At 40.1% G+C, this 17,890-nt stretch overlaps 1 long non-coding RNA gene across 1 annotated transcript in view; it reads left to right on the top strand.

Moving 5' to 3' along the window:
- Positions 1 to 4,677: 4,677 nt before the first annotated feature.
- LOC144256640 (uncharacterized) overlaps positions 4,678 to 17,890 on the top strand; it is a 152,288-nt gene continuing 139,075 nt past the window's right edge. The window contains exon 1 of the long non-coding RNA XR_013344177.1: positions 4,678 to 4,706. This is a non-coding gene — a long non-coding RNA (uncharacterized LOC144256640). The remainder of the gene's footprint in view (positions 4,707 to 17,890) is intronic.

The following is a 17,890-nucleotide window of genomic DNA, read 5'->3' as shown; positions in this document are numbered from 1 at the left end:
ATATATTATGTACTATATATTAATGCTTTTTATTATTGTTCCATATTTGTTTTGGGGATTCTTTTTATAAATGAAATTTTGTCTTAATTTCATTTCAGTATTTTATTTCATATATAGAAGTTGATTTTTTTATTATGAATTCATTTTTATTTAGGAATTTTTTTCTTTTCTTTTTCTACCAACTGAGCTACATACCCCAGCCCCTTTTAATTGATTTTTATTGAGTGTTATATCTTACTTTTTCACTGCTGGCCTTGAGCATACATCTTCCTATTTATTGGGTGCTTCCAGGTTTTAAGCACCACTTGTCCTGCTGCTGTAAGTTTTGCAGCGCAGTGTGCATGAGGACCTACATGTGGGCTCATTTGGGATACATCAACTTTGGGAAATGGCTTGGGGTCCAGGAGCCACCGCAGTGACATGTGACATGCAGATGGTCACTTCAGCCTTTGAAAGTTGAGCGGTCATGGCCCTGCGAGGAGGTTTGTGTGAGGCCTCTGTGTATGTGTGGGTGTACTGGAACCCCCTCGAATTCTCAGGTTCTGATCTCCCGCTGTGAGCAGGCTTTCTGGTAGGAGCAGCAGTGAAGGAGCAACCTCAAATGTCCCTGTTCTTTTGCAGTAGAGACTCTAGGGAGCGGGAAGCCAGAAATAAGTCAAATGCACATTGTGTGAACTGGTTGCTGTGGATGATGGAGAGAGGTGATGGGTGCAGAGGCTGCTCTGTCTCCTCCCATCTTGGGGCCTGTGGATGCTGTCTCTGTGGGTGAGTCTCACCTGTCTTCCCACCCTGTCCTACCTCCCCTCTCTTCCTCCCTCTGGTGACAATCTTGTACTTTCTGTGAAATCACTCTGTAGCTCACCCTGTGAGGGGAACACACAAGGGCTTGTGTGCTGCCTTCTTTCTCTGAACTTGGTGCCATAGTCCCAGCCTCAGTGCTGCAAATGACAGGACTGAAAGCTGTTTTTGGTGAAATCAGATTGATCTGTTATGCTTTCATTAATCTCATGGATGGTACAACATCCCAGAAACCATTTCCAAATCTAGTGTTGTGATACTTGTGCTCTGCATGTTCTTGTAAGAATTGATGAGATTTACATCTTATTTTCTAATCCTAGGGGAAAGCATTTCTTTTTTTCACCAAAGGTCATGATGGTCCTCTCTGCTTTCCAGGTATTACTTAATTATGTTGAAGTAACCCCTTTCTTGACCAAATTTGTTGTGCTGTTTATTGTACAAGTGTGTTGTCTTTTTCAAATGTTTTTTTTTTTTTTTTCTGCACCAAGTGAGATGGCTCTGTGTTTCAGTCATGTTGCAAATCCTGTGTCACACCAATTGATTTTCAAGTGTGAGACCATCTTGCAGTTTAAGAATACAGTTCCTTGGTCTTTATGTGTATTCCTTAAATGAATCTCCTCAGACGGTTTATTGGTATTTATTTGAAGATTTTTGCATAGGTATTCATGAAAGACAGTTATGTGCAATTTCTTATACATAATCAGCACAATTTTGGCCTCAATGAGTGATTGTGGAAGTGCTTTCCCCTTTTCAGTTTTCAGAAAGAATTTGAAGAAGATATGTATTAATTGTGGTGAATTTTGGGGAGATTTCAGCAGTGAACTGCTGCTCCTGGGTTTTCATTCACTGGGGCTAATTCACTCTGTCCGTGTCTAGAACTGTTCATATTTTCTCTTTCTTCCATACATGATGTGTTTCTCGACTTCTGTCCACTTCCTCCGTGTCACTCCATCTGTTGTACCTTGGGGACTTGTTAACTGAGGTGTGACCTATGGTTCCTTCAGCCATGCTGTTGTGATGAAGGTATTCTGCTGGTGGTGCGGTATCTTGTGGGGGGCATTCTCTTGACTGGGCCTTGCCCTGGTCTTCAGGACACTCAGGCCTCCCAGGGCCATTCTTCATGAGCACTTCTCAGCCCTTCCTCCTCCTGATCTATGCAGGAAGAGTAGGGGAAGATGGGCTTGGGGTTCTCTATCCCCAGACGTGTTGGCTGAGAACATCTCAGGTGAGTGAGCCTTTGAAAAGAGCTTCTTCAGAATGTAGGGCTCAGGAAAGATGGGTTCTCTGGGAATAGTAGAAAATGTCCTCTTTCTTGTCCCCATGCCTTAACCAGTGAGCTTGAGGTGGGGAAAGATGTAAGCATGCATGTGTACAAGGTCATAAGGGAGCTAGTGAAGGAGGGAGAGAGGGAGAGAGAGGGAGAGAATCTTCACTGTGATATACTGGCAGTGTTTCTGGGGAAAAAAACATTATAAATTTGTAGGAATAGTCAGGAAAACCCGTGGGCTGCAGGTCGTGGTAAATTTCACAAGAGACAATACTGCTGCAGGGGTAGCCTCCTGCTCTCCCCAGTCCTCTGTCCTGACCCAGGGGTCCTGGGCCTGCAGTGGGTGTCAACGCCATGTGCTTGCCGTTCTCCTGGGCCTTCCTCTTTACTGAGGTGGTCCTCTCTCCACACGTGGCTTTCACTTCTGCTCCACGTCCTGGCTGTGTTCCATTTCAGTTGTGCATTTATTCCTCTCACTCTGTGACCTTGCTCTATGGTGTTGCACGTATTGTAGGTTTCTCCTCCATTTTTATCTTTTAATTCCCTTTATTTAATGTGTTTGAATTTCTCATTTTTTTCAATATTTACTCTTTCAATATTTACTCTTTGTGAAAAAGAGTTTTGTATTCTGTAAGACATTTCTTATACACATCTGAAAGTGTTTAGTTTTGTTTTTCACATCAGAATCTCTAATGAACCATAGTCTATGGATTAGAAAGGAAAACAGTGCATGTTTACAATTAGATACCAGTTAGTTTTGGTCCCATTTCACATTGTTTGTGATTTATTTTTCCCTCTCAAATACCTTTTATGTCATTATTCAGCTTTCCCTATAATTGTCAGCCCCCTTAAAATGTTTTTCTGTCTTGCTTCATTCTTACTCTGTCTGATAGCACAGAATCAGCAGATAGAGTAAGAATGAAACAATAATTCTGGGTATCATAATTAGAAAGTCCTTTATGTACACTCATATGTCACATAAATACAGGGATACATTCTGGAGGAACATTTTTAGGCTGCCTCACCATTGCACAAATATCTTTCTGTATTCCCCAAATCCTGGATGGCACAGCCTCTTGCACACGTAGGCTTTATGGTCTCAATGTTTCCTGGGATAAAAATCTCCACAGCATTTTGCTTTATGAAATACTGCAGTTGAAAGTGCATTAGGTTTGTTTATACCAGCAGCACTGTGCACACACAAGGAGTCCCTTTACTACAGACAACTTTAGTATATAATGACCTATTATTAACCCAAAACACCTTTGAGCAAAACATTATTATGAGGCACATGACTGTAGACTATATAAGCCAACAGTCTGCTGCGTTTACACATAATTATTCTTATTATGCTTGGAAAAGTAGCATCCATTGACTACTAGTAAGTGTTATTGAGATTATATCAAATTTTATATGGCTATCATGTGGAAGAATGACATCTTAGGGACACTGAATTTTTTATTTTTATTTTTATTTTTTTTAGATTCATGGTAGGTTTCTACTTATCCCATTCTGTTTTGACGTCTACTTAAAGTATCAATTTGTTCTGTGTGTTGATCATTAGGCCTTCAGTAAATGTGATTCAAACACCCAATGGTTCTCTTGGTGTAGTCCCACAGGATGAGCTCAATCCCCAGTTAACACATTGTGACCACCTGGATGAAATATTGTCTATCAGAGAGTCTGTGCCTGTTCAAAGGGCTTACTTTTATTTATTTATTTTTTTGGGTTGGAGTTGGCAGGAGTTGAGGGACAGGGACCTGATCCTTTAGGGTCTTATCCTAAGAAAAGAACTAAATAATAGGCTTTCTGAAGGAAAGCAGACATCTAGTATATAACATGTTGTTTCCCTTCTATAACTATAACTTTACTATAACTCAGTGTTAATGCTCAGTTTGGTGGGATCCCTCCCAGATCCTTAGGTCTCCCTATCTGCAAAGTTTCAACTTTGTCAGCAGGCGGTTCTAAGGGTGTGCACTGTCAGAAGGACTAATATTAGTTCTCTTCTTCACATGAGGTAGTAGGGCTTCATTAGTCCATGTATTAGATATGCACCCTACAAAGACTCCATGAGAAGGGTGTTTTTCTATTGCTTTTCTGAGTAGTTCCTTTCTAATATTGGAATGCATATGTTTGAGGAAGTAAGTTCTGACAGTTTGAGTTTTTCTGAACAAATCATGGAGTAAATATTGGAGACCTCAAAATCATGTGAATATCTTGTATGTAGAGAAGAGATCCCTCATGTTTTCAATCTCTTCTGGTCTCCAACACACATTTGTGTGATATTTTAGAATATTTAGATATTTTTGATGATACATAATTCCTAATGATTTTATGGTTTCCTTTCAGGAAGTAAACAGTACGATCAGAACATTGAAGATCCATGTTCGGGGCTGGAGATGTGGCTCAGCGGTAGCGCGCTCGCCTGGCATGCGTGCGGCCCGGGTTCGATCCTCAGCACCACATACCAACAAAGATGTTGTGTCCGCCGAGAACTAAAAAATAAATATTAAAAAAAAAATTCTCTCTCTCTCTCTCTCTCTCTCTCTCTCTCTCTCTCTCTCCCCTCTCTCACTCTCTCTTTAAAAAAAAAAAAAAAAAAAGAAGATCCATGTTCAAAAACTCCATGGAGGAATCTAAGGTAATTTTACTCAAAAGAGGAAGCAGGGTCCCTTGAGGGAATTTTACCACATCCTATAAGTTTACATGCAAGGAAACAAAAGAAATAGGCACAATATAGAATTCTTAGCAATTTTTCACCAGAAATATAAGCTTAATGAAGATATATATTTAATGTATAAAGAATAGTTGATTTTCTGACAGTACTGATACCACATTCTTGATACCACTGTTTTTGTTTTGAGGGGGTAATAGGGATTGAACTCAGGGGCACTTGACCACTGAGCCACATTCCCAGCCCTACTTCTTTTTATTTGATTTAGAGACAAGGTCTTACTGAATTGCTTGGCACCTTGCTTTTGCTGAGGCTGACTTTGACCTTGCGATCCTCTTGCTTTAGCCTCCAGAGCCTTTGGAATTACAAGCATGCATCACTGTTTTGTTAATAGCTATGCAAGCAATTTTTCAACATAATCAATTCATTTACTCTGAAATGATTTGGACATGACAAAATCTGTGCTTTCTTTGGTATTATAATAATGAGAGTCTAAGATCTATTAGAGAAAAAAAAAACAAATCAGAAAAACAAAAATAAATATGTGCTTTTAATTTTTCCAGAAGTCATATGACAGACTCTACCAAAATTAAAACAGATATTCATTGTGGAAAACCCTTTAGTGAGATCTTAAATCTTAACTTAAAAAAAGACATATCTGCTTGAGTAAATCAGTGTGAGTGCAGTGTATTTGGAAATGTCTTCATATTTTCCATTCTTTTTTTTTTTTTTTGGAGGTGGGGGTGCTAGAAATTTTACTCAGGCACTCACACTAAGCTACATTCTCAGCCCTATTTTGTATTTTATTTAGAGACAGGGTCTCAGGGAGTTGCTTAGTGCCTCACTTTTTGTTGAGACTGGATTTGAACTTGAGATAATCATGTCTCAGCCTCCCGAACTGCTGGGATTACAGGCTTGGGCCACTGCACCAGGCTCTATTATTTCTTAATAGGCACATCATATTTCAGTCTGCTTACAAACCAGATGAACATGAGAAGTGTGGTGGGAAGACATATGAACTTCAGCAGTACAGAAAACCCTTCATTTCTCTCCCAAGTATTCAAAGGAAGTGATGAAGCACACTAGAAATGGACCTTATGAATGTGTATGTAGGAAAGGGTTCAGTTGTTCTCGGAGTTTTCAAAACATGAACCATCTCACACTGGATTAGTGTCCTAAGAATGTAAGCTATGTGGAAAAGCCTTTGCTTACTTCAGTTCCATTTTAAAACACCTACTGGAGAAAATCCCTATGAATGTTAACAGTGTTGGGAAAGCCCTCACTAGTTCTGATTATCCTCAACTGCAATGCAACCAGTGTGGTAAAGCCTTTGCTACATCCAGTTCCCTTCCAACAGTTGGATCAATTCATACCAGAGAGAAGCAAGATTGTCAAGATTGTGAGAAGCCTTCCCTGTTTCTGTTCATCTTCACTCACCTAAAAGTACTCATATTGGAGAGAAACCTTACGAAGGTAAATAGTGGGATAAATCATTTACAGTTCTTACCTGACAGTATATCGAATAACTGAGACTGGGGAGAAGCCCTATGAATGTAAACAGTGTGGAAAATCCTTCACTAAGTCTGGTCACCTTCATGCACATGAACAAACTCACACGGAAAGAAGGCCTATGAATGCAAAGGACGTGGAAAAGCCTGGAGTTGGCCCTCTCACCTTCAAAAGCAGAAACAACTCATATAATTGTGAACAGAGTGGCACAGCCTTCACTTAAAGTTATGCTCAGAAAACATCAAACACCTCATACTGGAGAGAAGCACTGTGGATGAAAACAATGGGAAATGCCTCCCATTACTGGAGCTTCCTTTTAAATATGAAAGACATTGTGCTTGAAAAAAGCTATTGAATGTAGAAAAAAAATGTGGCAAATGATCTGATACTTTCAGTCACCTTCAGAGTCATAAAAGGGCTCACATGAGAGAAAACTTCTTTGAGTGTAAACAATAGTTGGTAAGTCATTGAGTGTTCTCAGTCGCCTTCAAAGCCATTTCATTCACTCTGGTAAACAAAACTGAATGTGTGTTGGTTCCTTTTCCTTCCTCTGCACGGATTTCTTATTATGGAAAGAAGCCCTGAGAATGTGAGGAATATGGGAAGTGTCCAGTTTTCCCAGGTTTTTGTTATGATATCTGGTGCAGGTGTCCAATATTTCAATTCTCCTCATTTGTTCACTTTCTACCCTTGTGAAAAAATACATGAGAAAAATCAACTTAAGGAAGGAAAGATTTATTTTGGCTCACTTGATCATAGGTTTCTGTCCATAATTGAGTGGCCCCATTGCTCTGGGAAATGGACCATCATGGTGGAAGCGCAGAGCAGAGCTGCCTCCCTCATGGCACCCAGAAGGGGAAAGAGAGAGGGAGTAATGGGCCACCAACCACATACAGCCTTCAAAGTCACGTCTGAGTAGTTCACCTGCTGCAAGTAGACATCCCCTCCTAGTGTCCTCCTCCCACAGCACCACCAGCTGGGGACCCAGCCTCCAGCACATGTGGCTTTGGGGGGCATTCCAGGTCCATGCTATAGCACTTGAGTTACATGAAAGAACTCATGCAGGGCAGTGCCTAGGAGTACAGAATGTGAAGAGTATCCCATCTTTTTAGTTTCCTTCAAAGACAAATCAGGACTCACATTAGAGAAACGCCTGATGAGTAAGAAATCTGGTAATGCTTTCAATTTTGCAGTTTTCTTTGAAAAGAAGGAAGGATTCACATGTGATAATGAAATGTGGTAAATGAATGAAGAAATGCCACCAGGCCTTCAGTTGTTCTAGGTCCATTCAGACACACAGAGTTCATTAGTGAGAGAAAGACGAGGAGTACATGGAAAGTGGGAATGCCTTCATCTCCCTCTGACATTCAGAGGTGCAGGATGATGCACCCAAAAGATGTGCATTTTAGCTCGACTTTAAGGTGTGAAAACACATCGATTTTCTGGGTTAAATCTCTCATCTTGCATTGTAGGTCTCTCTATTTATAGTTTTCTATTGTTTTGTTGAGAATTTTTGTATCTATAGGCAAAAAAAAATTGTACACTAATATGTAGCATAGAAGTATCTAGTACATAGAATATATATATGTGCATATATCCGTGTGTGTATGCTATATAGAATCAGTACAGTTTTGTAAGTAAATAGTGTCTATTATATATACTATTTTATAAGATAATGTAATTCAGCACCATGTGATTATTATAGTATCTAGGATTTTATGGCATCATAGTATAGTATTAAATTCTTATTGATCTATAGTATCAGGTATTTCAGTTTCCTCCTACCAGCCCTATCCCAAACGACATAATTTTGAGGGAACCAAGAGCACCTCACTTTGATGATACTACAAAGCTTTGCCCCTTGCCCCTTATTACATCAGCAATCAAGTGCAATCCCTCTGTGGGCCTGGATGGCTTCCTGTGCCCTCCTCTGCTTAACTCTGTGTTTCCATTTTTCTTATGTGTCCAGTGGGGGTGTTACATGTTTGTCCAAGTCACCCTGGGTGCTAATTCATTTATAGCTAGTGGTGCGAATGGGAGGCTGTTAGAAACCTTTGCAGCATAAACATAATGGAGTGAACATGAATAAAAACAGCTGCTCAGCTTTTACTAATTGCTCTTGGTGACTGGTTTCACGGCACAATGAAACCACCTGAGTAGCACCTGCACTTTTTGATGGGTTTGACCTTGGTCTGCCCACAGTTACTGATTTGTACCTGGTGTTGCCATTTCTCCCCTCACATGTGTACTCACATCCCCTACACATAATGGTCCACTGGCTTTACCCACTGAATGCCTTCCTCCCTCAAGGCAGTGAAAGAATAGCTACCCAACAAGTGCTTCAGTCCTGATTAACAAGAAACAGGCTAAAGCTCTGTGGACCCTGCATTTAATTTGGGAAGCATCACTAATAGATTGGGATACTCCTGGGAGAGACTCAGGGATGGTCCTTTGTGAAATTCGAGAAAGAAGGGGATACTCACCTTGAGAAGAATTAAGTACATCACCTAGTTTCTCGAAGTTGTTTTCATGGAGCACACAAGAGTAGGGGCCTTGCTTGTCTCTCGTGTGCTAATTACCTTACAGCACTGTGCACCCTTCTGTTGAGGGGCACATCCATGATGCTTGATGGTCCAAGTGCTGATAGGTAATGCATGAGGCATTAGCTCCTCGTGAAACCTGGGAGGAGTATCTCAACCATTCATGCTTTGGAAAACCCCTCACCAGCTTGTGAGTTTTCCTTAGCACTAATGCTTGTCAGCATGCTAAAGTCTCATGGAAGAAGGTTTGCTGGCCTTAGAAAAATGACTTACTGCAAGTGGGTATTAACCCGCACAGAAATAAGTCTCATTACCTGAAGGCTGAAGTGGTGTCTTCCAGTGTGGATTACTGGGCTTCTGAAACCCTTCACCTTAGCCACACATGAGCACTAGCAGTGATCAGATGGAGACAGTACCGGGGAAACCTGCAAGTTTGCATCAGTGGAAATCCAAAACGTCATAAATCCCTGTGGGTAGGGAAGGGAAAGGTGTCATGTGCAGTGATCAGATCTAGGAATCCAGCACCTGATGGCTTGGCTCCCCAAGACCCAGCAGTTGTACTGCCACAGCCACTACTGCCTGTGCCTCTGTCTCAACAAGTGTCCTAGTTCCTGTGTGAAGGGTGTAGATGGCTATCCAGACATCTTGGACCAATGCAGTTGTCCCTTGTAGTTCTTAAGAGAAAACATAGAAGTGATGAGTATGTAACTCCACAATGGATCCCTTGCTTTACATGGGAGAGGAACCTGTGTTTAATCCCCAGTACTCCACAACAGCAAAACAACAATAAAAGAGCAATGTAGCTGAGTGTAGTGATACACACCTACATGTCAGCAGATAGTGACGCCGAGGCAGGAGGATAGTGAGTAGAAAGCCAGCGTCAGCAAATTAATTAGACCCTAAGCAATTCAGCAAGACCCTTTCTCAAAAAGTTAAAAAAAAAAAAAAAAAGGACTGGGGATGTGGTTCAGTTATTAGGCACCCTTAGGTTCAATCCCCAGTACCAAAGGAAAAGACACACACACACACACTTACACACACACACATACACACACTCACATACATACACACACAAAAAAAAACCAAGCAAATAAAATAAGCAACTATAAAATGTGTGATGGAGAATGAAGACTAATCCCATAAAGTCAGTGGCTGAACTTCTTGCATCTTGGAAAAGATGAAAAGGAAGGCAAAACACAAGAGGTTAAGGACATGAGAAGCTTATGGGTGGGTATAGGGGGCATTGGCCTGGGGTCAGCCTGGTTGATTGGGCCTTGTTTTAGTCAGTTTTTTGTCAGCTGTGACTAAAAGATCTGTCAAGAACAATGCTGAGGGGGAATTGTTTGTCCCAGGCACAGTTTCAGAGGTCTCAGTTCATAGACATTCCTGTCCATTGCCCTGGGACCAAGGTGAAGTAGGACATCTAGCAGAATGGATGACCGAAGAAAGCAGCTCCAGACATGGCAACAGAAAGCAGAAATAGAGCTCTGCTAACCAAAAATAAACATAAATCCTGCAGGAAAGCCCCCGAGTGAGCCAGCTCGCCCAGCCACACCTCACATGCTTGCAGTCACCAAGAGTTCATCCACTCAAGTGGGTCGATGCTCTGCTTGGGTTACACACATGCTAGGCAAGTGCACTATCACTGAGCTCCAGCCCCAGCCTCTTGAAGACAATTCTTAGCCTAAAAAATAAGAGAGGGAAGTGGAAAAGGAAAGCAGGAAGGAAGCCATAAGTAGGAAAGAGGTGGAGAGGAATTAAGTGTGAGCAGATTTTTGTAAGGAAAATTGAAATTGATGAATACAGAAGACTGTTATGTGGTGAAATAAGACTATTTCTCTTGAAGTAGAATGTCGGATTGTTCCTCAATGGGCAGGAGGCAGTAAGAGTCAAAACTGCTGACTTATACACATTGTAGGTGTAAAAAAGTTATGACACTTGATGTGTCTTTCAGAATTCATTAAAAATTTTGAAGCAAAGTTCTCTTTTATGTAATGGGTTCACTTTATTTTTTGAATGTGGGGGATTAGGAAAAAGTTAAAAGTCATCTAATGGGCATTTGGCAGAAAAATTATGATAGTCCAGACCTTATGGAATTCCTTCACTACATCCAGGATATTCAGGGGATGCCACATGGCTTGTTAAAGAAATTCTTGATGACTTCAATGGTTTTAATCCTTGGAATACATTAAAACATACAATATGGTAAATTCTAGAATTTTGTGTTTGCTACTAATTCTCATTTGTGTTATAACGATAAGATGCCACATCTTCAGATAAGAAATCTGACAGCTCCAAATAATAACAAAACATTTGTGGTCAAAAAATGAAAAAGGAGGAGATGTGGAAAGAGGTAATGTTCTCTGATTGCATTGTGGTTGTGGTGCACTTGCCCTGGGAAATTCCTGTGTAAAAGTCCAGATCAAGATTTTCCCAGTTGCTCTGGTGACATCCTGCCTGAAGAGGCTCTGTGAAGACACACAGAGTCACAACAGTCTTGACCTTGAGATCACACACCACCTCCCAGGAATAGAGAATTCTGAATATGACAAAGCCACAATGTTTCACCCATGCTGTGACTTCTAAGCCTGCCCACTTAGCAGAAACTCTGGCAATGGGCTTCCTGGGTGTTAACAGGATGCCCCTAGGTTTACAACAGTAGAATAGCTACAAAAATGTTTCTAGTCTTGTAACTTTTTAATACACAAAGAACAATGACTCTACAGTCTTTAACTTCCTGATTATGAGACACTATATAATACATGTGTTGTGCCTGCTGTGGGTCACTTCTTCTCCATTAGAGATGAGTGCTTCACCTGATGCCAGATTTCTCTCTAAATGTGTGTCTTTCCTAATCGCCCCTCACTGGTCTTTGAATTAAGAGCTATGCAAATGATAGTACAGAGTTATTGGAGATTGCCTATATCAATTTTAGGTTGATTCTTTTTTCCTTTATTTTGCATAGAAATACCATTGGGATTTTTGATAGGATTTCATTGACTTTGTAGGTAAGTTTTGGATACTTTTGGTTATATTATGACCTTGGAAATGTGAATACTAGCTGTCTTTCCCTTAATTTGTATATATTTTCATTTCTTTCAGGATCATTTTATAGTTCTCAGTGTATAAGCCTTTAATCTTCTTGGCTAAGTTATTTCCCAACTTCTATTCATAGTATTTTTTCTTTCCTTTTCAGATTACATTATTAGTGTATGTTAATGTACCTTAGTTTTTTTTTTTTTTTTTTTAAAGAAAGAGTGAGAGAGTGGGAGAGAGAGAGAGAGAGAGAGAGAGAATTTTAATATCCATTTTTTAGTTCTTGGCAGACACAACATCTTTGTTTGTACGTGGTGCTGAGGATCGAACCCGGGCCGCACGCATGCCAGGCGAGCTCGCTACCGCTTGAGCCACATCCCCAGCCCCAAATGTACCTTAGTTTTGCAGATTGAGTTTTATGCTCTGCATCATTGCTGAGTTCATTTATTAGTTTCCTTAATTTTAGTGTATTTGAATTTGTTGCTCTTTGTTACTCTTTTTCTTCAGTAGATAATTTGCCATTGGGCATGGTGGCACTCACTTGTTATCTCAGTTCCTCAAGGGGCTGAGGCCAGCCTGGACAATGTAGTGAGATTTCAAAATAAAAATATAAAAAGTGTGTAGCTCACTGAAAGGTACAGCTGCAGCTCAGTGTAATGTGCTTGCCTAGCCAAAGCCAGAGTGCATACTGCTGCTCAGAAGACTGGCAGTTGTTAACATTTGTTTTCCCATTAGCATTGGAAAAGTGATTTCTATAGACTAACAGAATGTGATTTGGAGATTTAGGAAACTTTCTAGGGGTGTCCCTTGGAAGGTGTCATCTTGTTGACATTAGTTGTTTCTGAATCCATGCTATATTTTCTCTTATCCCACACTGTTTTAACTTTAGTTAATAGACAGCTTCACGTTGTTCTGTTTGTTGAATATTACTCTTATTTACTACTTGGCAAAATGTTATCTGGAGTAAACCAATTGCTACCTTTCAAATGTTTTTGTTTATTACTAATCAAATAATTTGAGATGATTTCTACAAATAGTGACAGCTTCTCTGAAATATGATCTTCTGGGCAGCTGGTTAGAGACTCTGCCTGGAGCATGGGCTAGCGGGGAAGCTGCTCATGTCATCAGCACTGGTGTAAAAGTGGGACAAGATGGTAGAGTTTGGGAAGGAAAAAAGAAATCCAGTAAATACTGTCTGGCTTATATAAATTCATTAGGAATAATGAGCCACGCTTCACCATTAGGGAGGTATAATCTATCCAAATCCTGATTTCCCATATGGCAGCAAGGTTCAAGTTTGTGTGCAGGCTTTTCTGAGGATATATGAGTTCAGGAGTGCTAATAGGAAGAAGTCCTTTCTTCTTAGCAAGCAGATGGTTGGAATTTGTTTTTAGATGCATTTGAGGCACAATCTGCAAAGGGAAATTTTGGTGGCCCAAGGTAATATCTTTCTCCTAGGGCTCTCCAGTGACAAGGGTATTCTTGCTCTAGTACGGCTTTTTTGTGTAATTTAATTCTAGTGTAGGAATACCTGCATTTGAGGAAATGAGTGTGATGAGTTCTAAGTTTTGGTGACCAAATCACAGAATAAGTATTTGGAGAGCACAGAATCATGTGAACACCATCATGTTAAGAATATTTATATTTTAGTTTTCGGCGGACACAACATCTTTGTTTTGTATGTGGTGTTGAGGATTGAACCTGGGCTGCACGCATGCCAGGTGAGAGCGCTACCTCTTGAGCCACATCCCCAGCCCTCAAGTATAGATTCTTAGTAGCTGCCAACCTCACAGCCCTCAACTACACATTTGTGGGATATATTTAACTCAGTTGCCTTTGGGGATGTGGCTATGAACTTCACCCAGGAGAAGTGGGTTTTGCTGGATCCATTGAACAAGAGTCTCCACAGAAATGTGATGTAAGAAGTCTCCATGATATTTCCTTACTCAGTCTATAGAGAACATGTGGGCCTTTGCTTTTAATTATTTTGATGTCTTCAATTTGAAATATGTAAAGGTAATAGTATAGTAAACAAAGGAGTCATGATTCTGTGGGAGACCACTCAGAAAACACACAAAGTCTGAATTTGAAGCTAATTAAAGAATTTTCATTTTACCTATCTGATCCTGGCCCGGCACACTTTTTAAAAATATTTTTATTTGTAGGTGGACACCATACCTTTATTTGTTTATTTATGTGGTGCTGAGAATCAAACCCAGGGTCTCACCTGTGCTAGGAAAGTGCTCTACCACTGAGCCACAACCCCAGCTCCCTAGGCACACTTCTGACAGAGCCCTAGTAGCTCTCTGAAAGAAGCATGCCAGGCTCTCTGTGGTTACAATGTTTGAGAAAGAAAATCACATCCTATGGAATTTTGCAAATTGCAAGCAAGTAGAGTACAGGGGCTGAAAATGCAGTTAGCAGAGCAAGTCCAGACAACCACATTCCGGGGACTTTACAGTTGCAGGCACAAAAAGTGCAGGGGGGTGCACAAAATGCAGAAATACACATTTTTATCATCTTAAAAATATCTCATATAATAGTTTCACACAGGAACCATAAAGTTGGAGTACTTCTTCTATCTTACTGTTACTTCTTCTATCTTATAACTAGGGCAAACTAAGGTAATTTAACATCCCTAATTTTATAACATTTCTTGTATAATCCTATTATCCATGCTATTTCATTAATCTATATTTCATAATCTATAATCTATAACCTATTACTTGTATTGATTTAACTCAGAGCATAACACAATACAGCAGAAGTACACTAAAATTTTTGTAGCTCATTGCAATTCAAATGATTTTACTGGATCTGCCTTTTAGGCTGCAAATACAAATACCAGAACATTGATGAGGAGAACAAAAATTCTGGGAGAAATCAAAGGTAATTTGTAGTCATTCAGCATGGAGTGACCCTTCAGGGAATCATATCATGATATGGAATTTTTTGGGGGTGTGAGCCATTTCAATTGAACCGTGGTGGACCTTGAGCACAGTAGTCAAGCATTCTATCATTAACCCACATACCCTTTTCATGTAAATTATAAGAAACATAGAACAAATAATCAGAACTTTAAATATATTTATTCTTTTTATTTTTTCACTATTGTTATATACATCAATACAACACAGATGTTCCAGAGTTTACATTATAATTGAATTGCAAACATTGCTATGTAACTACATTCACAAATATCACTGTTTTTAAAATATATTTTTATTTGTAGGTAGACACAATATATTTATTCATTTATATTTTTAATATTTTGTTTATATGCTGGTGGACCTTTATTTAAAAAAATATTTATTTTTAGCTATTGGTGGGCACAATATTTTATTTTTACATGATGCTGAGGATCAAACCCATTGCTTCACACATGGTAGGGAGCATTCTACCTCTGAGCCACAACCTCAGCCTGGAGGACCTTTATTTTATTCTTTTATTTATATGCATTGCTGAGAATCAAACCCAGTACCTCACACATGCTAGGCCTGTGTTCTACAACTGAGACACAACCTCAGCCTGCTTATTCATTTATTTTTATGTAGTGCTCAGTATTGAATCTAATGTCTCACATGTGAGGCAAGTGCTCTACCACAGAGCTACAGCCCCAGCCCAAATATCATTGTTTTGATAATAGCTATTGGGAAGCCATGTTACAAAATAATAAATTCATTCACTTTTGATTAATGTATACATGATACAAAACCTAGGCTGAGCAGCCTAGCACATGTCTATAATCGCAGTGGCTCAGGGGCCTGAGGCAGGAGGATAGTAACCTCAGCAAAAGTGAGGTGCTAAGAAATCCAGTGAAACCCTGTCTCTAAATAGCATATAAAATAGGGCTGGGGATATGGCTCAGTGGTCCAGTGCCCCTGAGTTTAATACCTGGTACCCCCTCTTCCCAAAAAGTGTGTCTGAGTTTGCTATTTGTATTTCACATTTAACTGTTTGGATATTGAAAAACAAAGAGAAACTAATGAGAAGCTATATTGGAAGCATATGTGAAAATTTCTAAGGCATTCACATAAACTTGAGCAACACAAACTCAATTAGCTCAGCAATGTTGCAGATGACAAGAGGAATACACACAGAAACAGAAGATTTTTACACTGGAAATGAACAATCTCAAAACAAGAAGCAGTTCTATTCAAAATTGTATGAAACAAAAAATACTTGGAAATTAAATCTTACAACAGAAGAAGGTTAAGACCCATTGACCAGAAAGATAAGACAGAAAGTTGAAAGTAATCAAGACAGAGCTAAATAAATGGGAAGTAGCTAATATTCAAGCACAACAAAACTCAACAGTGTTAAGATCATGTTATTCGTTATTTACTGCATCCAACAGAATAAAACAAATATGACAGTATATCATTGTGCATCTTGGATCCAAAGGTTTTGAGTGCTTCTTGTCTTCCTAGTAGAACCCTCTTTCTCCATGAGCGCAAAGACTGTGTTGCTGATGGAGGAGGAGATACAATGGGGAGGAGAACCAAGGTGCCCCAACCAACAGCCAGTTCTCCCCAGAAGCAGAGCTTCCTGGTCAACACGCAGAACACAGGCCGGGTGGGCCCCCACTGTGCCCAGATTGCTGACCAGTCACCCTTGAGCTGGTACCTTATGGAGTGATTTGTTCTGCAGTCAGAGCCACCTGACACATAGACTCAGTGCAGATGGGAGGCCAGGGTTCAACAACACATTCACTGGGAGTTACTGGCCAACAACAGGAAGCCAACAGGAACTGAGTTATCTTCCCCTTGTTTAAGGTTGGGTTTCCTATTAGATGGTGTTGAGTTACACAGGTATGCATATGAACATCTGTACATGTGATTGGTAGTCACAGGGCACTCCTCCTGTGAAGAGGAAACACACAACCACTGCCTGTAGATTAGAGCCAAGCTACTGGCAGGGAAGGGATATTCCCTCATTATCGCATAAAAGTAGGTGGATGTTATAGGTCCTTTTCTGCTGACAGATATGGGGGTCACAAACCTCACAGATGCACCTATGTGGCAGCCACAAAGATTAGGTTGGACTCCTGAGCACATGGAATGTGGCTGGTTTGCATTGAGCTACTGAGAGAATACAGTATATTTTAAAGAAATAGTACCATAAAGACAAGTAGTTAGTTAATAGTAATTGAAGGGTTATGGAAATTAACATTCCTATGAGAGCTCACCAAGAAAAATGAAAAGAGTGTGGCTTGGGAGGAGGGAGAGGAAATTAGTAAACATTTACAATGGACACTGAGGGAAAAAAACAAAAATTCATCCCTTTTGGGGTTCTTCCCCAGCATTTCCACCAAAAGCAGACATTACCCCTGCTCAAGGAGGCAAATACTAAAATACTGGGGTCTGGACTTTTTATCCTTTCCCATTGCAGATGAGTCCTGGAAGGAGAAAAGCAAATAGTCATGCTCTAGTAACAATGGGTCCCAGAGATCAGGGAACACCTAGTTGTGAGCTTTTCCCAATGACAATAAGTTTTAAACTTTTTACAACTGCATTCTTGAGTTAAAATTTTAGCTTGCACTACTAGGTCCCTGAGCAGCCAAACTGCATGTCTACAATCTCCAATGATTAATTCATCCTCATTGTAAACTATGAAACCTAAACTCCTGTAACCCTGGGGAGGCATTTCCATACCCAGAAAATGAGCCCTCCTATGCCTGATGGATTGTCTTCCCTGCAGAATAAAGGAAAGTTGCTGACATTAAAGAGTTGCTGTCTCCTGCCTCAGTCATTTGTGGGCCATGCACTTACAGTAATACCTCATTGCATCGGTTGCACAGAAAAATAACTATATTTTACATATATAGCATTAAAGAAATCAACCATTTCACCTGTGAGACTCTCGCGTTTTGAGTCTTTTTTTTTGCTGGGGATGGAACACAGGACTTTGCCTTTGCTACAAAAACACTCTACCACTGAGTTATGCCTGAGCTACTTTACATGTTTCTTTCTTGTTTTTATGTGGCTTTCAGGAAGTTTAAAAATAAATAACACATTTCATTTCAATTAAACAGGGCCTTCCTTTCCATAGCTGGGGCTGAGCCAT

The sequence above is a fragment of the Urocitellus parryii genome, chromosome 1, assembly GCF_045843805.1.
Source record: "Urocitellus parryii isolate mUroPar1 chromosome 1, mUroPar1.hap1, whole genome shotgun sequence".
Taxonomy (NCBI): domain Eukaryota; kingdom Metazoa; phylum Chordata; class Mammalia; order Rodentia; family Sciuridae; genus Urocitellus; species Urocitellus parryii.
The sequence above is the reverse complement of the archived record's forward strand: the minus strand, read 5'-3'. Positions and strand labels throughout refer to the sequence as shown.